The 26,142-nt window shown below is 38.5% G+C and overlaps 1 long non-coding RNA gene across 1 annotated transcript; it reads left to right on the top strand.

The window, feature by feature from the left end:
• LOC121497746 lies at positions 1-25,680 on the top strand. Its single transcript, XR_005989536.1, has 4 exons — positions 1-217; positions 710-850; positions 3,077-3,130; positions 25,273-25,680. It is a non-coding gene; the product is annotated as an uncharacterized LOC121497746 (long non-coding RNA).
• The last annotated feature ends 462 nt before the right edge of the window (positions 25,681-26,142 follow it).

Here is a 26,142-nt window from a genome sequence, read left to right as displayed (position 1 = left end):
TATTTTGCCAATCGAGTGAGGCTCCTTTGGCCTTAGCAGCAGTGAAGTCAGATGTTTTTAGTGTGAGTTATCTTAGTAGACTGGTGGAGGTAGACTCCAGAATTAAGTGGGTTGAGAAATTGGGGTAGAATGAGAAAATGGAGGCAGTAATTGCAAATATCTCTTTGAAGAAGTCAACAAGTACAAAACTTGGATACTCCTGTCACCCACTGTCCAGGTAAAATCAATCGCTGAAACCTGGCAACTCTACCAATTCTTCTCCAGATCCGTCTCCACCATCCCTACCTCTCTTAGTTTTGACATGGCCCACTTCTCACTTGCAGCCTTCCTTCAGTGGGTTGTTCAACAGCCACCAGCATGACCTTTCCAAAATTGAGACGCTACTCAAAACCCTCTCATGTCTCCTCTTACCCTGAGTGAGGGCTGCCCAACTCTCCAGCCTGCTCCTGCTGGTGCCCCCCACGTTCTAGCCACAGCACACCTCTTGAACTTCCCTCAAGTGTCTTCTTTGCTTGGCATGTTCTGTTTATTTTCTGAAGGTGTCTTCACTCCTTCTACCCTCCCAATTCCCTGGGCCGATTCTTTCTCATCCGTCAAAATTCAGCTCAGATTTCACCCCCTCCAGAAAGTCCTCCTGGCTCACCCCCACAGATTGTGCTTGGTATGTTCATCAATTGTAGCAGGAACTCTCTGCTTGTCTTTCATGCAGACCTGTCTGGGAACCTGAGACTCCCGGATATCCATGCATATCACTGTGCTGAAAGAAGCAATGAAGGCTTTGGAGACAAAGGAAAAGAGATGCGGATAAGATAAGATAACTCCCCCTGCCCTGCCCATCTTACCTATTTATGTATGTATTTTTTTTTCTTTTTTTTAGTGTTAAATTGAAAGGAGGGATAATTGGTCTTTACATTTCAGGTAAATAATTTAAGATTTTGAGTAATACTGACAACAAAGCTTTCAAAGTAATTTTCATAAGACGAGTTTTAGTTTATGTAGAGTTCGTAAGTCAATAGGATGACATCCCAAAACAAGTACTTGGGATGTCATTCTCTGCTGTCTTTTTTTCATAACTTGAAGATTTTTCTAGACATATGTCATTTTAAATGCTACGAAAATAAGGCCTAGCAATTAATTCCATGCAGGATTAATTCCATGTAGGAATATACATATATATATCTCCTTAACACAGCCGCACACGCAGAGTTTAATGGTTCCTGTGTAATTAAATAGGTTATGTAGGCAATACGAGGACTTGTGAATCAGTCTCCAGTTGTTACCATGGAAACCCAATTTTTAGAGTTGCTCCTCAGAGTGGTGTGATGCTGATTAAAGAGTTGAAGCACTTCATTTTAAAATTAGTCCAAAGAGTCGACCAGGAGGAAGCTTCTGGTTGTTGGGCTGCACTGGGTTGAGCTGGGCTGCTCATCATCAGGCTGCCAGACCCATGATTCTTATTTTCACTTGTTTCATATTAGGGGGCTGAGAAGTGATTTACACCTAGGGGCTCTGGCCGTCCTTGCCACCAGGGTGACGTGAGGAACCCAGCAGTTATAAGGTGCCCTGATGTACTCCCTGCGGGGGGAGGGGGGGTGCTCTGCCCAAAAGGGCTCGGCCAGGATGCTGTCCTGGCATTGTGCATTCTGACACGGAATTCATAACCATTCAAAACAACTGCTGGGAAATTAATGGCTGTTGGATCTTTATTAACTTGCAGTGAAATATAATATCACTTTCATTAAGGAAGGTTCCTGAAAAATGATGGTGAGAAAGACGTGATCAGCCTGACAGTGACGCTGGCTGGTGGCTGCTTCTTTGAGGACAATGGCAAATGGGATTAACACACACACACACACACACACACACACACACACACACAGACCCACCAGTGGTTTGGGTTTAGAAAATTCTAACGCACAAATCTACTTGCTAACTAGTCGCAAATTCATACTTTTTAATTCAAGGTGTTATTTTTAACCTCCTCTCTGAAACTGAAATTTTAGACTCCTTTGTTAGAAAGACAGATGCAAAATGACTCCAGGCCGATTGGAATTCGAAACTGTCTAAAATATGCAAAAAAAAAAAAAAAAAAAAGAAACCTCTTCTGCGTAGCTAATTTTTCTCCCTTACCTCTCTAAACCTTAGTCCCTTGGCCCTCTTTAACTTAGAACAGAGCATTGTGTAATTTATGAAAATTTCCATTTTGGTGGCTACCAATTAAAGTCGTAATACCTGAAAAACCATTGAAAGAGAAGTTAGTTCTTTATAGTTTTGAAGGGCTCTGAAGCTGTTTCACAAAGCATCCGGGGGCATGAAAGTATAACGCCCATTTCATTGAACACGGTTGGAAAGGTTCGATTAGGAATCTCTTCTACAGTGTTCCTCAAATTGAACCACGCTGCCTGTCAAACAAACAAATAAACCAGCACAGGTGTGTTGAGTGTTTATAAATAAAGACAAGGAAGGCCTTCATGCTGCGGCCCTTGCCCCACCAGTAAAGCCCAGTAGGTTGAAATGCATTCAGCGGAAAACACACTGAGCTCTGCGCTGAATTCATTCATTTATTCGTTAATTATGTAAACACTAGTGTTTTCCGTAACCTGGTAGGGATGCCAAGTTGAGGCACCTTTGCACACGGACCCACCTTTATCTTCACACACACTTTCTGCCGCTCTGCCCACTGATGATGGGAGCTGTGGTTATCCTGTTGAAATGAAAGATGTTTTGGTTCTAAGGGCTCCTGATGACCTGCATTCTCTGGTTGATGGATCAATTCTAATGCGGATAAAATGAAAGAAGCTGTGGTTTCCTTTTGTCTTTTCTTTTGCTTCACTCTTCTCAAAAGCATACTGTTTTCCAATTAAAGATCAATAAAATCCTTGATTTTTTTTTATCTGTGGATGAATAAAAAGGAGAAACTCCTTATTTATTATTATTATTTTTTTTACCCTGCCTTTAGTCTTCATTTTTGGCACTAAAAATTTCATTTTGCAGATCTTTTTCCAGGAGGTAGCACCTGTGTGTTTCAAGTGCATGTCTTAATTTGTTGCTTTTTCTTCCTTTGTTCCTCTTCCAGGTTTGTTGTCCCCCATCCTATCAACAGTAAAAGCGCATCATTTCAAATATCAAGGTGGGAACATGCTTTTGGCAGGTGTCTCTGGCTGTTCCTTATGTAGTATTTTCTCTTCTCTCAGAGCGAGGAGATTTCCATTATCTTTATGGGAAACTCACGTTTGTAAATATGTACTACCTGCCTATCAACCAGCCCTTCCAGCAACAGGCAGAACCAGGATGAATTAGCAGCTTATTGTGTGTGGCTTTTACCATAATGCTTATTTGAACAGTTTAATGATTTAAGACATACTAGTGATAACGGTATTCATCAAACTAGGTTGCTGAGAAGATTGGATAAGAGAACGTATATGCCTGGCTAAGCAAATATTTCTTTCTATCTTTATTTCTCTTTGCTTTTTTTTTTTTTTAATTTTTTATTTTATTTTTTTTATTTTTTATTTTTTTTATTTATTTTTTTTTTCTTTGCTTTCTTTTTTCTTTATTTCTGTAATCAATGTAGTCTTACTTTTACCCAAGCTAGGAGCTCAGGATAGGCTTGGCATGACACCTCAAACCAGATAGCACCTATATTTTTATGCACCACTGTGGTTGGTGGGTTGCCAGCTTGTCTCGGTGGCGAAACAATTTTCTAGTTCTGGGCATTCATACCCTTTGAAGAAGGAAGAGGGCAGTGACAAAAGTAGGAACTAGCTGCATGTGTTCCCTCTTATTTACTTATTATTTTTTTTTAATTTTGAAAAAAATCTCAAGCAGAATACAAAAATAATTTTCTTCCCCTGAACCATTGGAGAGTAAGTTGCTAATATGAGACCCATCATCTCTGAATACTTTAGTATGTACTTCCTACAAGCAAGGGCATTGTTCTAGGTAACCCCCATCTGACCAGCGTAATCAGGAAATGAACATGGACACATCACCACCATTTAATTGTCAGACTCCATTAAAGTTTTACCAATTGTCCCAATAACATCCTTTATAGTCGAGAGATCCAGTCCAGGATCGCAGGCTGTATTCAGTTTTCATGACTTGTTAATCTACTTCAGTGTGGCTCAGTTCCTCAGTCTGTCCTTGACTTCTAGGACCTTGGCGCTTCTGAAGATGATAGGCCTGTTATTTTGTAGAACATCCCTCAATTAAAAAAAAAAAAAAAAAAAAGAACATCCCTCAATTTGATTTTGTTTAATGTTTCCTCATGATTAGATTCAGGTTACGCATTTTTGACAGAAATGCCTCAGAAATGTTTTCATTTCTATAATTTTGATCTGTATCAGTGACATGAAGGTTGGTGAACTTGATCAAAGTGGTGTCTGACAAGCTTCTCTACTCTGAAGTTATTCTTTCTTCCTCTGAGTTGGTATTGAGTTAATGAGTATTTCGGGGAAGGTAGTTTGAGAACATGTTTGTGTCCTACTTCTCGTCAAATTTTCAGTGCATTTCATTTATTTATATAAGTGTAGATTTCTATTTTATCCACTGGGATATCATACAGTGTTGCTACGATTGTCCTATATTTGGCCATTGGGAATCTTTTCAAGTTAGCTCCTGTGACCTTTGGGTATGACTCCATTATTCTTTGAAAGTGTCTCTACTTTTTCTACTTTCTGGAAAAACAACAACAACAACAACAAAAAGAAAACAAAACAAAACATGTCCTGAAATTACCTTGTATTTTCCCTGCCCCAGCCCTAGAATCAACTTTCCCTCTCACTAGCTCCGCCCCCACCGCCGCCCTTTTTTTAAGGGGAAATTTGTTTGGAAACTTTGATGTGGTCATTAGGTGTACTTTCATATTACTTCAAAATTACCGTTCCCAGGATCTCTCAGGGACTAGAGCTAGATAATTGTTACAAACTGAATGTTTGTGTCCCGCCAAAACTCATGTTGAAACCCTATCACCCGATGTGATGGTATTAGGAGGTGGGGCTTTTGGAGATGATTAGGATTAGATGAGGTCATGAGGGTGGAACCTTCCTGAATGGGACTTGTGCCCTTTTAAGAGTCTGCTTTTTAAGAAGCAGAACTTGCTTCTCGGAGCTCACCTCCATATGAAGATACAGTGAAAAGTCCACAATCTGGAAGTTTGTCCTCAGAACTCAATCATGCTGGTACCCTGGGCTCAGACTTCTGGATTCTAGAACTGTGAGAAATAGATTTCTATTATTTATAAGACAATCAGGCTCCAGTACTTTATTACCACAACAAAGAATTGACTAATAAAACATACGCGTACATACGTGTACCTGTGGGTACGTGCATTTATGCTCACACACAGCTATATTTATACATCCATCTCTCTCTATATATTGAAAACCACATTTCGCACCAGTGGCTCCAGTTTCAATCCAAAGTCCAGACTTATTCTAGTTTTCTCCTTTTCCGTGATTTCAACAGTCACTTTGGATTGAAATCTATGGCTCCTAACATTCTTGACACACTTCCTTACTGACCAGTTCTCCTGGATGTAACCAGTCTGACGTGATACACACCCCACACAGATGCTCTCCTTAGTTCTTGGGGCCCAGATGCCGCATATTGGGCCACTCTTACTCTGACAGCCCCCCGAGCCCTGCGGGCACCTGTGCTAGCTGCCCCCCCTCTATGAGCATCCACAGAGCTCTCAAACTCTGTCCCCTGATCTGAGTTGTCTCCCTTCTCTTTCCACTCTTCCTTGTCCTGCTTCACCTAATGCTCGGGGGACTAAATCATTTAGGAAGGGAAGGACGGGAAGTGAAGGAAAGAAACAGAAAGATGAAAAGAAGAGAAGGGGAGGAGAGCAGGAGGAGAGGAAGAAGAAGAAGAAGATGTAAAGCGATGTCTGCTTTCTCAGGTCCCGGCTTCCCCTTCCAGGAGTCCTCCCTGGGTGTGTTTGTACTGATTACATCACAGGGGCCTTCCATCCTCACTTAATCTCATGTTCTTACAAAGTTGGAGGCTTCTATATCTCTACCTCTGTTTTGTTTCTATTTTCTCCACTCAAATTCTATTCAAAGTTTGATTGGTTTGGGAAATAGCAATAATATAATAAATAAAGGTGGATGGTTCACAATATTCTTTTCCAAGTGAGGTTCCATCTCTCCCTTATATTTTTTCTCATTGGTTTGACCAAATACGTTAATAGGACAGAGATGTACAAAGAGATTAATTGGCTAAAAGTAGATCTTATAAAAAGGAATTCTGACTACTTAGAATATGTGTAGGCTGCTCAGACTGCTTTGTAAGGAGAGCTCAGAAAATACTTCCTTAACTCCCTTATAAGAAATGTCTGGCGCCCCTGGGGGGCTCAGCGGTTGGGCGTCTGCCTTCGGCTCAGGTCATGACCCCGGGGTCCTGGGATTGAGTCCCACGTCGGGCTACCCTTGGGGAGCCTGTTTCTCCCTCTGCCTGTGTCTCTGCCTCTCTCTGTGTGTCTCTCATGAATAAATAAATACAATTTTTTAAAAAGGTAAAAAAAAGAAAAATGTCTGAGTGGGGCACATCATACCCCATGGGTGTTATAGAGTGGGAAGAAATGGGTTGTTGTGACTTCAGGATAGACCCGTTCATCGGTCCTGAATGAAGCTGTCTCTCAGACAGATTACAGTGATTTGGAGGATGACACTCACTGGTAATTTCAAATCGGGAAAATATAAAACTTTAGAAAGATGAATGCTTTTAATCTGTTGGTAATGAGACAATCCGTAGCTTTAGATCAGATCGGGGACCAGAAGGAATAAACTTTGGAATAAACCAGAGGCAGCCTGGTTCAGAGAGGCCAGCCAGGTGTCCAAGGGTGACACCAACCTTCTGGGAACTCTTACACCTCTGTCGCCTGGTCTCCACTATATTAAAGGAAACCAAAAGAAGGATCGGGTAAGAATTGAGGCCACTTGTCCAAACCCTCAGCCTTTCCTAAAGATTAACTCTTTAAAATTTCACTCGTAGTGTTTAAAGTTTTATTTTCTACATGAGGCCATTTCTGTGTTATTTCCATGTCACACATGGATATTTAAACACAGGGGACAAGCTTACCCACACCTTAAACACGTGAGAATGAGGGGAAGGAAGACATTCTCCTTCTGGGAGTGTGCCGAGCTGGGGCCTACCGTAGGGTTCCTGCATTTGTCGCTTCCTCAGCTGGAAAGCCTCAAATGAAACGTCACCTCTTCAGTGAAACCTCTTTGCCTAAACTGAGGCCCTTTGGTATCACCTTTACAGAGCACCTTCCACCTTAGTACTTACCACCTGGTGTTATGTTCTTGCTTATGTGTTTATTTTTTGTGTGTATTTCATCACCCACATGAATGGAAGTAAACTAAGACCTTGGCCATCGTGTTTCCTGTTGTATTACCAGTCCCTGGAGTGTCTGGCACATCATATGTAATCAGTGGCCGTATTTTTAAAGAATGAATAATAAGTAAGCGATAGTGACTGAATAGTATGAAATCTGTTTCGGTGAATCACACCAGGCCTAAGAGGAAATAGCCGGGATATGAAATGAGCTATAATAGCTGCTTAAACAAGTCTCAGTGAAGTAGTTCAAGAGTGCAATTTACTCTACATTGACCAGTCGGAGTTAACAACAAGCTGCTCTCTAACTGACTAGGGTTCAATCAATATGGTTCCTTATCACTAATTAAATTAATTTTTAACTTTAAGCGTCTTGTAGACATGTAATACGTTTAAGATGTTCTCTCCAGAATGCACTGCAGGGCATTCTCTCAATATTCATGGAACCCTAAGTTTCTGCGGGGCGCCTTTTGGGGCCCTGGGAAGGCAATGAGCTGAGAAGCATTTGCTTCCCTCCAAGAACGTAGTCTAGTGTCTAGACTAGAGGAGGAAACCAGAGGTGAACCATGAGCTGGCTGCTAAGAAACTGCGAAATAGAGCGTGCTGTGAGAGCACATTGGAAATGCATAAAAGGTCACAAAGACTTCTGTGAGAATGTAAAATCTAAGATAAAGAGGCACGCGGGTGGCTCAGTCGGTTAAGCATCTGCCTTTGGCTCAGGTCATGATCCTGGGGTCCTAGGATGAAGCCCTACATCAGGCTCCCCTCCCTGCTCCAAGGGGGATCCTACTTCTACCTCTCCCTCTGCCTTCAGCTTCCCCTTCTTGTGCTCTCTCTGTCAAATAAATAACATCTTAAAAAAAAAAAAAAACAACTAAGATAAATGACTGCAGGAGGCTACAGATTAATTCATCAAAAGGAAAATTGATGGAAAGGGCCAGTGATCCAAATATGTATATAAAGAGGTAAAAGATTCCAAGGTCACTTAGAGAAGCTTAGGAACATCTGTATATTTGTGTAACAGACCATGCGAGGATGCGATAAGCAAACCCTACTCATCCAAATGATCGTGCTGGTGCTCGGCTAGAAAGGATTTTGTGCATCACTGCATTTACCAAGGGTTAGTGAATTAGTCTTTCTTACTGTAACGGAAAATAAATTCTCAGTGCATCACATGAAAACCAAGTAAGGTCACTTGAGAATTTTGTAGGGCCTCAAAAATGTAGGTCTTTAAGGAAAACACCTAATTTTGAGAATCTTCTTCTTTTATTCGTTGGATATTGGCAGTCACTGTGGTTGATGCTGAGTGTAGGATGGAGAACAAAATGGATGGAATGCATACTACTATGGAAGTTGAGGGCTGTGCCTTTGGGGACATTTCTGGCAAGGGCTCTGGCGTTGTTGTGAGGGGTACTGTCAACGGCGGCAACGATGAAGTTTCCTCCATGACTCTGTGGGCAGTTGACAACAAGGAGTCAGGCAAAACAGTCATGGTAGATGCCATGCCATGGCTATGCCATAAATCCCGAGAGCACATGTGATGCCCCCTTAGTGTTTCTTAGAAATACTTGATGACTTTGTAATGGGGTGACTATGCAGAGGAGAGCGCTGAGGTTCTTACGGGCAAGAACAAAAACGGTTGCATTACTAAGTGTTGAGTGTTGAGTATTGACTATCAACATTAAGGTCACTTCATTCACATCCACAGGTTTGCAAGGCAAGGTGGTCTGTGGATTATTCTTGTGACCAGGTTGTGATGAATCCCGACTCTTCCATGTGCTATGACACCGTGGGTGAGCATAGTATTATCATCAGGCTTTCAACCCTAGGCACCTTTGCTAGGTTCTGGTGCATGATGCTGATGCAATCATTTTCCCCGGGGGGAGTTGTGCACTCATTCTCTGGATTGCAGGAGGACTACACCTCTTCCAGAGTAGCAATGAAAGTAACGTGCTGACCCTGCTGATCCATTCAGGTCTGTGGCTATTCACAAGGAATTGAAGATCCATCTACATCTCTGTTGGAGAATTCAAATGAAGTGAGACTGAACAAGAGATGATATAAAACATACAAATGTTGACGATAGTGTCTCCCTTTCTCTTGAAAACCAGGGGGGAGGGAATGTTTCTAAACAAGAATTTAAAATTTGAAAACAAGTTGAGGAGTGCTGGAGAAGTCCTCGAGAGTGTTATTTAAATCTTACTTTATAGACTTTAAGAAAAAAATAGGTGATGGGATAGAAAATATCTGAAGAAGTATTGAAAGAGGGCTATTGGTATGATTTTATTTGCTTGCTTGAATTAAAATTAGCTTACTTTGAGCTCTATTATTCTTATAAGTTAAGCTCATCAGTTCAACTCTCCTTGTCATTTATCTATTCCGTCTTTTGCCGAAAAGCTTATTGAAAATAAGCTAATTCATTTTAACAAATGCTTTAGGCTTTCAAGATTTAAAGAAACCCACTTTCACTAAATGAAAATGCAATTATTATTGCACCTATAATAATTTCTGTCATGGGAAAATGGTGTTTCTTCAAACCCCTAATGAGATCGGTGTAGGTGTTTGTGTATTTGCCATAAATCTGTACCCACACAAAGTTCATTCTGCTGCATAAAAATAAATCATCTCATTCAGGTGGCATTGAGCTTTGACTCAGGAATACTTCTCACTTCTCTTTCCAAAATCAAAGCAACACTTTCGTTTCCACTGCCATATGTCATCTTTCTCAGCTGTTGAACTGCTTATTATATATATAATATATATACATACATTTATAAGGTCCTTTACCTTCTGTTATCTCAAAGATGTGATATAAACTGGAGCATGGAAATGTAACTCCAACTTATATAAAATCACTGGACAGATTGCTTTAAAGAGCAAGGAGGAGAGGGCTTATTCTGAAGTCAAGATTGATCATCACACACAGGCCTCTGGCACACCTTGTGTCATACAGCATCTGCATTTAAATAAGCTGAAGTTTTCCTTCCATGAGGTTTATAATCACTTCATTTTTTTTTTTTTTTTTTTTTTTTTTTTTTTTTTTTTAGGATGGTAAAATCAGTTTATTAGGCACTGGGAGTTTTGAGGATAAATATTTCTGACCCCCATATGGTGGTTACAAATTTGGGCTGGGTTGGATGAACTCAGGTTCAAACCTAAGGTCTAGCAGTTAACTAATTGGTATTCAGTAAATTGACTCACCTGAGATTTTTTTTTTTTTAATTAACTTTTATTGGTGTTTAATTTACCAACATACAGAAAAACACCCAGTGCTCATCCCGTCAAGTGTCCACCTCAGTGCCCGTCACCCATTCCCCTCCAACACCCGCCCTCCTCCCCTTCCACCACCCCTAGTTCGTTTCCCCGAGTTAGGAGTCTTTATGTTCTGTCTCCCTTCCTGATATTTCCCAACATTTCTTTTCCCTTCCTTTATATTCCCTTTCACTATTATTCATATTCCCCAAATGAATGAGAACATACACTGTTTGTCCTTCTCCGATTGACTTATTTCACTCAGCATAATACCCTCCAGTTCCATCCACGTTGAAGCAAATGGTGGGTATTTGTCGTTTCTAATGGCTGAGGAATATTCCATTGTATACATAAACCACATCTTCTTTATCCATTCATCTTTCGATGGACACCGAGGCTCCTTCCACAGTTTGGCTATTGTGGCCATTGCTGATAGAAACATCGGGGTGCAGGTGTCCCGACGTTTCATTGCATCTGAATCTTTGGGGTAAATCCCCAACAGTGCAATTGCTGGGTCGTAGGGCAGGTCTATTTTTAACTCTTTGAGGAACCTCCACACAGTTTTCCAGAGTGGCTGCACCAGTTCACATTCCCACCAACAGTGCAGGAGGGTTCCCCTTTCTCCGCATCCTCTCCAACATTTGTTGTTTCCTGCCTTGTTAATTTTCCCCATTCTCACTGGTGTGAGGTGGTATCTCATTGTGGTTTTGATTTGTATTTCCCTGATGGCAAGTGATGCGGAGCATTTTCTCATGTGCATGTTGGCCATGTCCATGTCTTCCTCTGTGAGATTTCTCTTCATGTCTTTTGCCCATTTCATGATTGGATTGTTTGTTTCTTTGGTGTTGAGTTTAATAAGTTCTTTATAGATTTTGGAAACTAGCCCTTTATCTGATAGGTCATTTGCAAATCTCTTCTCCCATTCTGTAGGTTGTCTTTTAGTTTTGTTGACTGTATCCTTTGCTGTGCAAAAGCTTCTTATCTTGATGAAGTCCCAATAGTTCATTTTTGCTTTTGTTTCTTTTGCCTTCGTGGATGTATCTTGCAAGAAGTTACTGTGGCCAAGTTCAAAAAGGGTGTTGCCTGTGTTCTCCTCTAGGATTTTGATGGAATCTTGTCTCACATTTAGATCTCTCATCCATTTTGAGTTTATCTTTGAATAATCACTTCATTTTTTTTAATTGGAGCCTTCTCCAGTAAAAATGCAAACATATTGTATGTAGTTAATTCCCTGCCCCCACCCCCGCCCGCCTTGAATATTCTAGGGATACAAACAATTACCTTCCCAAGATGGTGGAGGGAGAGGCAAGATATAAATGTTTATGATTATTTGTTCCAAAATACCAGGATTTCAGGAGAACTTAAATTCTGGTTTCTGCTTGGCCAGTGGGTAGCCTACAACTTTGGGGCAGTCCTTTGCCTCCTTGAAAATTCCGAACTCCCATTTATAAAGTGATGGAGTTGGAATGATATTAAATCTGAGTCAAATCACTGGTTGAGCTATTTTGATGTATCTGAAAAGTTAGAACTATTGAGGCTGAGAGCCTTGATAATAAGTCAATGCAATCATACACTTTATACCTGGAGGTTTGTGACTACAAAGACATGAAACAAAATCCTAAAAGGATAATGAACACACCCGTTCAGTCCCCTCATGGACAACCCCCAGTGGGGGTAGTTTGGACTTGGTCATTCTGTGTCTATTCTCAAAGCAACATATCCTTCTATAACGAGGAAGTTCAAAAGAAGCTCTGTGTGGCTGGATTGTAGGTAACGTGCTGAAATACAAATGCTGACATATAGATATTTGAACCTATTCGTTTTTAATTTTGTTATGGAATGCCTACACAATATTTTATTGAAAGCTAAATATTTCTGATGTTTTGAACACATTTTGAAAATTAAGAATATGTGGAAGAAATCCTGAAATCCAGGCTAGAAATCCAGGCTATCTAGCATAGGGGCTGTCATTTAAACACAGAATAAAATTTCTGAATGTTGTGAAAATGCCCTTCTTCAGCATCTGACTGTACATGTTATTGTCAACAGATTTTAAGAGACGTGATGTATTTAGAAATCTATCAAAATATTCTTATGCCCTGCAGAGTGACTCCATGAAAACACATATCTAGCTACTGCATTCAATAAGTAAGTGTAACTAGATAGAGTTCCTTTTCTTAGTTTCCTGCCCTTTATTCACATTCCAGGGGAATAAGTCAAGGTGAGGCAGTATATGGCATTTCATGCCTTCACCAGTATGAAGCATTTTCCATGAAAATAATTGGCTAGTTCACTCATTTCAGTCATATCAGTCCTTTTCCTCCAAACAGCCTGGTGCTTTGATTGCAGCCAGATTTCTTTATGCATTCTTCCCATTTTCTCACACAAAATGTTAAAAAAGCCATGCTCAAGGTTGAAGATTTAATAAAATTAATAATCTTTACTCAATGTTACTCTTAAGAAACTGGCTTATTATTATTATTATTTTTAACTCAAGTGCATCGCTGTGAAGAATATAGTTGGCTGCAGTGTTTTGAGTTATGCTAAGCTGCCAGCATGGTCACCCCCAGTGCTTTTCACCACAGTGCAAACATGGCCAAAATGACAACGTCATTGGAGTATTACGAAAATAATTTTGACCATCCAAACTCCCTGGGAGTGTCATGGGGGACTTCCGAGGCTTCCTGACTGTAGTTTGGTAGCTGCTAGCTCTCTCTTTTGGTGTCCTTTGGTTGGATTTTGCAATCAATGATATATTAAGAAGAGATTTTTATAACCTTTCCCTTATTTCCTGTGTTCTGGGCCACTGTGAATAGCACTGAAATCTGTACTTAAAAGGCTAGGAGGAAACACAACAACTCTACCTATTGTCTTCTGGGAAAACATCGTTTCATGATAACTGTCTCTGCTTTCTCCAGAGTAATCCATATCTTTATATTTCCTAATTCTTTTAGGGTTTCTCAAGTAATATATATTTTCCCAGAAAACCTTTCCATTCAGTTTCTCACCGTTCGCCACTTTTTTTTTCATAGAATTAATCAAAGTGGACACCTAAGATTCTATTAATTCTTTTGTTGTTGATATTTCCTTTTTACCATTTTTATAGTGGGTTGGCCTTTTTTTCCTTTTTGTCTTATTTGGTTGAGCCTACTTGATTGTTTTGCTATCCTTTAAATAAACATGACTTGCTTTTAAAAATAATTCTATCGTTTTAATGCTTCCGATGAACTGCCTTCTAAATTCTTCTTCCCTTTTCCTTTTTTTTTTTTAAAGATTTATTTATTTACTTGAGAGAGAGAGAGAATGCATGTGTGCACACGCAGGCATGAGCAGTGGGGAGCAGAAGGAGAGGGAGGGGAATAGAGAGGGAATCTCAAGCAGACTCTCTGCTGAGTGCAGAGCCCCACTCCGATGTCCTCTAAATCCCAAGACCTTGAGATCATGGCCTGAGCAGTAATCAAGAGTCAGACGCTTAACTGACTGAGCCACTCAGGTGTCCTCTAGATTTTTCTTTTCATAATTTTGCTTGATTGTTCGTGCTCTAATTTCTTTATTTAGATGTTTAGTGTATTTATTTAAAAGGATATGGATTTTCTTTGTAGTCTTGTTTTAATTAAAACATGTACTGTTACTTCATTTTTTAATTTTCTTTTGGACACTGGGGTTATTCAATAGAGGACTTTTGTGGGTGGGTGGAGGGTGATGGTAGTAAGCTTTGTAGGTAGTAGGTTTTGTTTAGTTTTTGGTTGGTCGTTTCCTCTTAAAATTCTAGTCTTTTTGCGTTGTGATTGGAAAAGCTGATACACACACACACATATATAATGCATATGTACATATAAATATCACATATAAATGTAGCACACACATAAGACATATATTATTTTTGTTTATCCTATTATAAAATAATAATCTCTGTGAATATTCCATGTGCCATTAAAAATAAGTTTTCATTTCTATTTCTAAAATAAGAAGTGTGATATAGGTCAGTTAGATCCACCTTAAAAATCATCATGTTATTTATGCCTATTTTCTTACTAAGTTTGTGTCCACTTGGGCATCACTGTGTGAAGTAAATTAAAGTTTTCTACAATTAATCTATTTCAATCTCTCCTTGTGTTTTCCTCCTTTATTTCTTCATGTATACTAACACAGAGCTATTTGGTTTACATGCATTCATACCATTATATATTCATGCGGTTGGAAAGCTGGAGGGGGCGTCTAACCTCGATCTTGTTTAATGGTTTTCCCCCTGAATTCAAATTCATTGCTTAAAATCACAAGCTCTGATTTCTGTTTATGTTTCTCTAGCGTGTCCTTCTGGTTCCTTAGTTTTCTTTTTTCTTTTTTTTAGCACAATTTTAAATACCTTTATTTTTATTTTTTTAAATAAATTTATTTTTTATTGGTGTTCAATTTACAGAATAACACCCACTGCTCATCCCGTCAAGTGCCCCCCTCAGTGCCCATCACCCAGTCACCCCCACCCCCTGCCCACCTCCCTTTCCACCACCCCTAGTTCGTTTCCCAGAGTTAGGAGTCTTTATGTTCTGTATCCGTTTCTGATATTTCCCACTTATTTTTTCTCCTTTCCCCTTTATTCCCTTTCACTATTTTTTATATTCCCCAAATGAATGAGACCATATAATGTTTGTCCTTCTCCGATTGACTTATTTCACTCAGCATCATACCCTCCAGTTCCATCCACGTCAAAGCAAATGGTGGGTATTTGTCATTTCTAATGGCTGAGGAATATTCCATTGTATACATAAACCACATCTTTTTTATCCATCATCTTTCGATGGACACCGAGGCTCCTTCCACAGTTTGGCTATTGTGGACATTGCTGCTAGAAACATCGGGGTGCAGGGGTCCCGGCATTTCATTGCATCTGAATCTTTGGGGTAAATCCCCCAACAGTGCAATTGCTGGGTCGTAGGGCAGGCCTATTTTTAACTCTTTGAGGAACCTCCACACAGTTCTCCAGAGTGGCTGCACCAGCTCACATTCCCACCCACAGTGCAGGAGGGTCCCCCTTGCTTCACATCCTCTCCAACATTTGTGGTTTCCTGCCTTGTTAATGTTCCCCATTCTCACTGGGGTGAGGTGGTATCTCATTGTGGTTTTGATTTCTATTTCCCTGATGGCCAGTGATGCGGAGCATTTCCTCATGTGCGTGTTGGCCATGTCCATGTCTTCCTCTGTGAGATTTTTGTTCATGTCTTTTGTCCATTTCATGATTGGATCGTTTGTTTCTTTGCTGTTGAGTTTAATAAGTTCTTTATAGATCTTGGAAACTAGCCCTTTATCTGATAGGTCATTTGCAAATCTCTTCTCCCATTCTGTAGGTTGTCTTCTAGTTTTGTTGACTGTATCCAGTTCCTTAGTTTTCAATCTTCCCAAGTAACTTGCTTCTTCAGCTCCATAGTGACATAAGAAACATCTAAGTAAAATTGCTTTGCTGCCTTCCTGTATATAACCCATATTGGAGAATTTCTTTTCTTTTACTACTGTGTTTAGTGTCTCTATTTTTATATGAACAAGAAGCTTGGTTTTAGTTCCGTTATTATAGTTTATATTATGCTTTTTATTTTCCCTGCTTGTGTGTGAGTAAGTTATAGAGGAGTTTTAAAAATAATTTTGAAGTTTATATCTCTGTCTAATGATTTTTTCATTTTTACTTTTTAGTTATGAATCTCTTGGTTTCCTACTGGAACTTTGCTGAACAATGGTGGAGTTGGTATTTTTGCAGTTTCTTCCTCTTCCTCTCCCTTTCCTTTCCCAGAATATTTTCATCAATTCATATATTTCATATTTATTTCCTATTTTAAATATACTTCTATTGCTTTCTTAATAATTTTAAATGATCTCTATTGACCATCTTTTTGGTATAAAAATTATGGAATTGGTACACTTATTACCTTCTTTCCTCTTCCCTTCTTGACTTTAGTCAGCTGCTTCAATTCTACCATGATTTTATGCTGTTTACATTCTATTCTATCATCATAATCACCGCATTTGTTTCTGTCTTAATCTTAGAATTAAATAGTTTCAGTGTTTAATATCACTCCTTTTAGAATTTCTAGTTTTTGGTTGACTGAAGTGTTTTTCAATACTTTCTTCAAGAGGGCACACAGAATCTGTGATACATGAGCACTTGCCTATTTGTATGTTTTCCTTTAGACTCTATTCTTTTTTTGTTTGTTTTGTTTTGTTTTTGTTTTTGTTTTTGTTTTTTGACTCTATTCTTAAACTTTGTTTTTTTCTGTGCAAAAAATTCCTGGGTTTTGTTTTCTTGGTTTTATAAGATATTACTCCATTTTCTTTAAATTTGACTGTTTTGTGAAGAAGCCAGACACCAGCCAGTTTGACAATGTTTTCTCCACAACAGGTACCATAATCACTTGCCTGTTCAACCAAAACATTTCTTTATTATCTGTGATGTCCAGTAAATATTCTAAGATATGTCTCGGTAGTAATCATTCTACATTTTGGGAACACAGTATACCCTTTCAATCCTTAGATTCAAGTTCTTTTTTTGTTTGTTTCTTGTTTTGTTTCTGAATAATACATTTGAATAATTTCCTTCTGTCGCGTTATTTTCAACTTTATTCTAGGACTCCCAATTATTTAACTTTTTGCATTTCTTTTTTTTTTTTTTTTCTTTAAAACTTGCCGACTCCTGTCCCATAGGAACAATGTGATGGTGAAGTGTCTTTCTCACACATGTAGAGTTACACACACCCTCTCCACACAAGGGCCTGAAGTGCACACATGCTATTTCATCTGCCTGGTGAGCCCTCTCTAATGTTCTCATCTGGCTAACTTTTTTTTTTTTTTTAATTTTATTTATGATAGTCACACACACACACACACACACACACACACACACACACACAGAGAGAGAGAGAGAGAGAGAGAGAGAGAGAGGCAGAGACACAGGCAGAGGGAGAAGCAGGCTCCATGCACCAGGAGCCTGACGTGGGATTCGATCCTGGGTCTCCAGGATCGCGCCCTGGGCCAAAGGCAGGCGCTAAACCACTGCGCCACCCAGGGATCCCACTTTTTGCATTTCTTAGACTTATATTCCATATATAACATTTTTTACCACAATCCACTTAAAAACTTGCTTCATTTGTTGTTGTTCACTTTAGCCAAATCCTGGTCTGCACGTCTTTTCCTATGTTTCCAGCAATACCTCTTTCTTCAGAGTAGATTCCAGTGTGGGCTTCTTTTCTGGGATGGTTTTGTTTTTCTCTTCTATTTTTTTAATGAGTTCAGCCAGAGTATATATTTTACTTTCCAATAGCCTCGCCATAGAGTCTTGATCATTTTTAGTTCTACCTTTATTCTTGTATTATAGAAGTGACTGTTCTGGTAAGTTTAAAAAATTTAATATCAAAGCTATATGTATAGGTGGTACAGTTTTCGTCTGTACCCTACCAATTTTGGCAACTTTAAAAAAGTTGACATTTATTATTTACCATTTGGAATTTTATGTCTCTTTTCTTTTTTTTTTTAATTTGTTTTTAGCATTGCTGTTTTAGTTCTTTTGAATAGTCATCTTTAAATTAGGTTTATACTTCCTAAACTAGCTATGTGAGGAAGAAGGAGGACCATCTTATGGACAAATAGAGATTTTCCTTAGAGCCATAGTTCTTAGTACACTGCTTCCAGTTTATTCCTGACTAGTCAACTGGGACTGGCAGCTCCAGGGCTACTCATATTGCTGTGTCTGCCTCCTCCATCATCTCTGCTTAAGTAAGGGCTGTCTGTGTGTTTTCCTGCTCAGCTCCGACTCAGCTTTTCCTCATAACCAAACCAGATGTGGTGAAGCTCTCAACAGCAAGCAGCCTTCTCACATGTTTTCCATGTGGCCAATAACATTTTATTGGTTTTGCCCCGTAACAGTTTTAAAACATGGCTGCACATTCTTTGATACTCTTCTCACCAAGACTTTGAGGTTCCACTTAAATCTGGGCAGGTGCATGCCGGCTCTAATGGAGTCCAGGGAAAGTGATGCTGTATTACTTCTGAGGCCAGGTCCAAAAGCCATGCGTCTTCCACCTTGTTTGCTGGGACATTTGTTCGTAGAACTCTGAACTGAGATATAAGAAGTCCAACTCTCCTGAGGTCACCATAGTGGATAGGCCGGCACAGGCACAAGTGTAGACAGTCCCAGCTCATCACAAAGGCACCAGACATGAGAGTGAAACTATTTCAGACATGCCAGACCACCAGTTGGTTACCACTGAATAGCCTGTCAAGGTCAAATGAAATAAATGATTGAGATGAAGACTGCTCAAGTTGTTGACCAACAAATTCATGAGCTATAATAAAATGGTTGTTGGTTTAAACCGTGTCTTTCAGCTGGAATGAGTGTCTTTGTAATGCTTGCTTGGAGAAGTGCACTTGGTCTGACTTTTATAAGATTTGTAGCTACACGCCTCCTTGAGCCGTGTCTTCTTATACACTTTAGACCTTCAGATCTTATGGAAGCCACTTTCTTGTTATTTATGTTGAGGTCTTAGCAATCCCATGGTTTCAAGGAAAATGGAGTTTCTATTCTTCGTTTTCACTTTCATTTTTGTGTGATTGTTGAAAAAGGAGAAATGTATATTTGTGTTATGAGATTGGAACTAAAAATCTCAGCCAACAAATTATATGGAGGGCAGAACTGTGAGTAGCAATTCTGGAAGTGTGAGGCTTCTAACAGATTTGTCTATACCAGAACTAATAATGAAAAAGCACAAGTTCAGAGTGTGAAGTGACTTTTCTAAAGGTGTAAAACTAGCTAGTATTAAATTTGGTAAGATTTTCAAATTTCTGATCCTGTTCACTTTACTTTGTTCATTATGCCATAAACACTATAAAATGCCAATAGTGACAAGAATCCCAGATACAGTATTTGGAATTCGTAAAGATAATTTACTTTCTCAAGTAACAGGAGAATTGGAATCTAAAGGATAAAGTATAAACTTTCTTTTAGAAAAAATAAAGAAAATATCCGAGTTTAACAATTCCTGAAATGGCTTAACAGACGGCCATATATTTAAATGAAGTCAGATGTATGAATAATCAGGGACTTTCCCAAACATTCAAGTGGTAATCAGTGAACAAAGAACTCACTATTGCTCATGTAGTAATGTGATTTCTTTGGTGTCAATTGATTTTATTTTTTTAGTTTTTAGTTTTTAATTTCTTTTTGTCAATTGATTTTAAATGTCAGTTTTGCACAAATGTCTTCACTTATATATGAGGAATTTTCCTATTTATAATAAATGAAAAAAATAAAAATAGAGTGTGTTAATTTCAGAAGGGTCTATATTTTATTAAAATAAGCATGTTTAATATTCTAATTTGCATTTCTCATCAAAAAATAAACATTAAATCAAGGATTGATTCCAATATAAAATTGTATTAGTGTCTAATAGTTCTAGAAATTCTGGGAGTGCTCATTGGTTAACGGTAACTGTAATATATATCACAATTGATTTGATTGGTGGAGATATTTATTTATTATGTTGTAGGTATTGTCCTAGTGGCTGGTATTATAAAACCTGTAAACAGAGATTCTTGTCTTAGACAAAGCTTCATGTTACTGGAACGTGATAAATGTACACATTTAATTTACATTTTTGAATGTGACTTTTTAAGAACATTGTGCCAAATTGCAATTGGCAGAGGGAAGCCACGATGAGGAAACCAACAGTGAATTCAAGGTTTTCTGCTTCGGGAATGGTGACTTGGGACAACATTAAGCAAAAAAAAAAAAAAAAAAAAAAAAATCAAGAATTCAGAAGAACTTGTTTTTTTGGGAAATTCCCATTTTAATAGTTTTGAATTCCTGTTTGATACTTGGTAGGAAATTTGTGATATGAATTTCTAGTTTGATAGAGAAGAGATTTGAAAGGAGACATGGTTATTCAAACTGTTAGAGGTAAAGGGTCATTGCAGGTCCTCTAAATAAACTTAACTTAAAGAGGACAAAGGATGGAACCCAGGGGAAGCACAAAAGCTGAAGGAGAGTTAAATGGACTGTTAAAGAGATCTTGGATTTAAACATCAGATGGTTTGGATGATTTCTACTGAGTAGTGAAGCCCAAAGTCAAAGTGTAATGAATTAAACTAAGGAATGAGTGGGAGTTAAAGAATTAGAAATAAAAACAAGAATTTTGGCCATGAAAATATAGGGGTTTGGCTATCCAAAAGCCATTACTAATTTCTATTTCCCTTAACCTTCTTCCACTCTTACTGGAAAAGACACTAACAGATTTTGCAAAGGATGCTATTGAATGGTAGCTGTATTTTCCATTTTGGAGATCAGGAAATTGAGTCTCAAAGAAAGTGAAATGATAAAGTAGAAAATGATAGTATATTGGGAAAACGGTCATCAACAATATGTTCTGGTCTGCTTCCAGAACCTTCTCATTTCCCCTGTTCCGCAGTGCCTTGGACATATGACTGAAGGACAAGGTGACAGTAAAGTGAGGAAGCTGGGAGACACTAAATATTTTTGTTTCCTTTTTTTTGTTTGTGTTTGATTGGCTGAGGGCAAGGAGCTGGGGATTTATGGAATACTGATGGGGCAAAAGTAGAGATAGTTCAGAAAGTATAATTAATCCAAACTACAGTAGGAGATGAAATCCATAGTTCCTGTGAGGGAATAATATTACACAGCATTGGCATTTGCTGATTTGAGGCAGAAGGAAGAGGGAAAAACAGATACTAAAGTAAGTAAATCTAGAAGTGATACAGAAGTAGAAAGAGACTATCCTGATAGCTCCCTTCTCTGAAATAAGACCATGGCTATGCACTGGAAGTGAGAGGGAGAGTGAGGAGTGAGGCAATGATTAGGTGTTCAAAAAGGGAAGTGAGTGTTTGGAGGAGCAGCAGCAGTCCTGGGATCTAGGAGGGTCATCTGACCAGGGATCTTTGAAGAAACTGCTGAACACAACCAAGGGTTTTGGTGAACCTGGGGGGTGATTAACTATATTCCGCATCAACTTTGATATGGCTTGAAATCCTGAATTTGTTTTTGAATCATTCCTTCTCTCTAGATATAACCAACTTGTCACTGACTCTTGTCGATTTTCCAAATTGACAAGTCTTGTCATCGTTTTTCCAGGACCTCAAAATAAGAAATTGTGTTTGTGGGAATAATTACCAATTATTTCAATATGCTTACTGAAAAATGCTTAAGTATATTCCCAGATTATATATCAGTCAATCTATAATTCACATACAAAAAAAGAAAACCCAGAAAGATATTCAAATATGTAAAAGTTCAAACTATATACCCAACTTCAGCTGGGTATTAAAGAATAAAAATTTAAAGTTAGAATTTGGGCAAATCTATTTGAGGCTCTCCTTTCAATACTATTAGTTCAACAGATGAATTTAAGGTAAATTACTTAACCTATCTAATTATTTAGTTCCTTAATCTGTAAAATTAACACACTCATCTCTGTTGTGAAAATAAAATGAAAATGCACATATTTAGCAAACTGCCTGGAATGTTGTAAGATATACATGTCTATAGGTTATATATGTGTCTATATATAATTATTTTAAACATGGCTAGAATGTATACTTCAATCAATTGAGAGATGAAACAAAGTTACCAATTCAAAAAAGGAAAATTACAGTATAAAAGGACTTTCAGCGAGTATTGAGATCATAAAAACATAGAAGAGTAAATAAATCTTAAATGTAATTACATGATAGCAAATATTTCTCCGAAATCACTGGTGCACACCTTCTGGTCCATCACTATTCCATTCTTTTAACTAGAATTATCAACTATTCTTACTATACTAGCCCTTTGCTCTTAGTGAAATGACTTCATCTTTTCCCTGTGCATTATATACCTGTATATCCCCATCATGTTTTCTCTCTTATTTGTTGTGGATTTCATGATTCATCTTTTTGGTCATTTTTTTTGAGTATCTAAACCTCTCTTACTCCATTATCTTTCCATCTTGGCCCCTTGGGAAAAGGACCAGCCCTGGATTAATGAATATAATTGTTTTTAGCTTTCATTGGTAGCTCTAAGAATTGTAGCTCTGTGCTACAGGAGAAAATATGCAAACAAATGGATAATGATTCTTCTTCTAATCAGACTTTATTCAGGTACTAACACGTATCAGGCAACCTGGTGCTTTCTCTAGTCAGCTTCCTCTCCAACTCACTACAAAAACAAATTTAAACTTTCTTCTCCTCAAACCTTCAGTCCTTTGCTTTGGTCCCTTCTTATTCACTCTCAAAAACTACTGAGAAAGTAGATGGGAGTATCCTCATTACCGCACCAGTAAATCTAAATTTTTCTGCTTCGGCACCCATCCTTCCCTTCCTTCGCCGAATGATAATGATAGAGGTGTTTCTAGAAAATTTACTTTTCCAGCTGAGTTCTAATTATCTGTCTCTGGGTTTTTCCCTTCTGCTGAATCCCTTTCATTTTATTTGAGCTTAAATTTGCTGAAGCCTCTCATGACTTAAAAGAGAGAAAAAAGAAACAAAACAACATATGTATACACCTTTCCTTGATAGCCAAATTACTTAAAGAATTGTCTAAAACTGGTTGATTCCATTTCTGGACTTCACCCCCAACCTACTCTTCTAACTGCCGGGCTTCTGAACCCACCACTTTACAGAGACAGTTTTGTTCACAGTAACCCCTGACTCCATGTCACTGAACCCCGAGGAGTATATCGGAGTATTTTTCATACTAGATTTCTCAGCAATATTTAACATGGATAAACAAATCCTACGTCCTTCAGTTATCTATCCCCTTGGGATTCATGTCAACACATTGTGCTGGTTTTCCTCTTGGACACCAATTTTCAATTTCTACTCATCCTGTCAATATCACCATCTCTCAGAGCTTGGTCCCAGGGCATCTAGATCTCTCCATAGGTGACATAATCTATTCTTATAGGTTCAATTATTGACTGGATGACCTACTACTCTTATTTCTCTTTCTCTAATCCAGACCATCCTCCTGAACTCCGGAGGCACATATCCAGTGGCCATATCACATCTCTAGTTGGTTATTCACTCGTTCCTCAACTCGTCTTTTCCAAACCTGAGCCGAGCTTCTTTTCTTCAACCTCTCCCCACCCACATCCACCACTTCCTTTGTGCCACCACCTATGTTAGGCAGAACTCTAAGGCTTCTCCCACTCTCTATGCAATCCCTGTGAACTCGATGGTTTTCACTCCATGATTGGGCTATGTTATCTGGCACAGTTGACTTTCATTAAGGGAGATTATCCAGATGGGACTAAACTAATCTCAGGAGACCTTTGAAAGTGGAGAAGGAAGTCAAAGTTTGGAAGCATGGGAGGCATTTGGCACACCATTACTGGCTTGAAGATAGAGAAGGCCATATGGCAAGGAATGTGAGTGCTTCTAGTAGCTGACAACAGCGGAAAAAGACCTCAGCCCTACCATCTCAACGAAGTGGATTCACCAAGGGTAAGCCTGGAAGAGGATTTTCTTGACAGCCTTCAGACAAGAATTCAACTCAACTATCACCTTGATTTCAGCTTTGTGATACACTGAGAAGGGATCGCAGTCATGCCATGCCTGACTTCTGACTTGCAAGCCTGTGAATTGATAAGTGGGTGTTGTTTTAAGTCACTAGATTTGTAGTGATTTGTTGTGCATCAGTAGAAAACTATTAAAGCATCTGAGTTTTGAGAGTCAAAGAATCCCAGGGACCATTATTATTCTCTTTATTCTTATTCCCAAATTCAGTCAGTGAGTTTTGCAGATTCTCTGTCATGTATTTGAGTCCATCCCCATTTATTTATTCCCCTGATGCCATTCTGGCCTAGTCATTACTGTGTCTTAAATGAAATACACTCCTTATCTGTTGCTCCCAACTCATGCCCACCTTAATTTAGTCCTTTCTCCACAAAGCAGCCCTTGATCACACAATGTTCTCCTCAATGCCTTTATCTCCCTGCAAGTAAAACACTGTTAGTTACATTCTAAATATTTCACTGATCCGAGTGGCACTGTGCATTATGTCCCTTGTTGTCCCATCCACTATCACCTCATACCATGGGTTCATCTCACTTTCTGCACCACAGCCTAGAATGCTTTGTTCCAGCTCCTCTGATGTGTGGTGCTCTTCTCACTGCCAAGCTCAGAATTTCTCTTTCTTCTGCGTATACTTTTTGTCCATCCTCCACTCTTCTTTGTTTAGCTAATTCATGGTCATTCTCATGTCTAAAGTTACATAACACATTATCAGAACAACATTCCAAATACCCCAGGATCAGTGAATCCTCTGAATTAAATGTGTACTGTTGTTCCGGTCCCTATTAGCCACACTATTATCCCCTTGGTAGCATAGGAACTCTGTAAAGGACATATTTAATAAATATTCCTATGTGTTGTTTTAAAGTAAGAAAATACTTAAAATGAGTTGATAACAACTGTAACCTATTTCTCAAGGAACCACATACTTCCCCTGGTGTTTATTGACTATTTCAGGATGAGAATTGCATGAAGAATGGTAAGGATCACACAGATTATCTTATTACAACTCCTTGAGTCATACGCATGCACTCCAACAATGTTATGACTCATCTACATATTTTATAACAAACTAACGTTTTTTAAAAAATATTTCTTACATTGGTTTGAGGTAACAATCTTCTACATTTTCTTCAGAGCCGCTACTTTGCATTTAGCGATGACTTCATGGACTCTACAATATGACAAGAATCTGCTGGAGGTCAACTTTCGTTCCAGTTGTGTACTTCATAATCCGCCTGGGAAACATTCGAAATGTGAACTCAATAGTTCACCAAAAACAATAGTAAGTTGTGCCAAACTGAAATGGAAACAAACAATACATCTTATGTCCGTAACACATGTGAAAAGAGCAAAGTGAAATTATATACTTATCAAAGTTAATAACAAACTTTACATTTTTGGAAGTAACACGACCACTAATAATCATAGCATTGAACACAGAGTACAACTGAGAAACAGATGTTTGAAGTGAACATGCCTTCTAGCTAAATCCACTAATAATATGTATATTAAAACACACCCTTGCTCCCCAACTGTTTATTGTTTTTCCAGATTCTGCATAGATCCTGTTTTTATAGCTGTCTTTATGACTCACAGAATAAATATGCAAATGAATGTTAATAAATATGCTAATGTCTATTATGATAGTTTGATGCTGACTTTCTGAGTTACTTGAAATACATCTTGGTATGCAATTAATACAGTATGCGTGGAGATAAATTAGTCACAAACCGGAGCATGTGTTTATTTTTTTGTGTGCGCACCTCCAACCGTGTTTTCATATTATCTAAATCTTATGTATTTTTTTTTTAAATTAAGACTGGAATTTTCTAGTTCATTTTAAAAACTATTTTCTTGCATTCATTTTTTTTTTTTTCCCCTAACAGACTGTTCTCAAAGATACTTGCAGGCTGTTTGGGTCTGTATACTACACACAAATTTTATCATGCATATGGGACACTCAAATTATTATATTATAATTCAATTTAGGAAACCAAAAAAACT

This window comes from Vulpes lagopus, chromosome 1, assembly GCF_018345385.1.
Source record: "Vulpes lagopus strain Blue_001 chromosome 1, ASM1834538v1, whole genome shotgun sequence".
NCBI lineage: Eukaryota > Metazoa > Chordata > Mammalia > Carnivora > Canidae > Vulpes > Vulpes lagopus.
The sequence above is the reverse complement of the archived record's forward strand: the minus strand, read 5'-3'. Positions and strand labels throughout refer to the sequence as shown.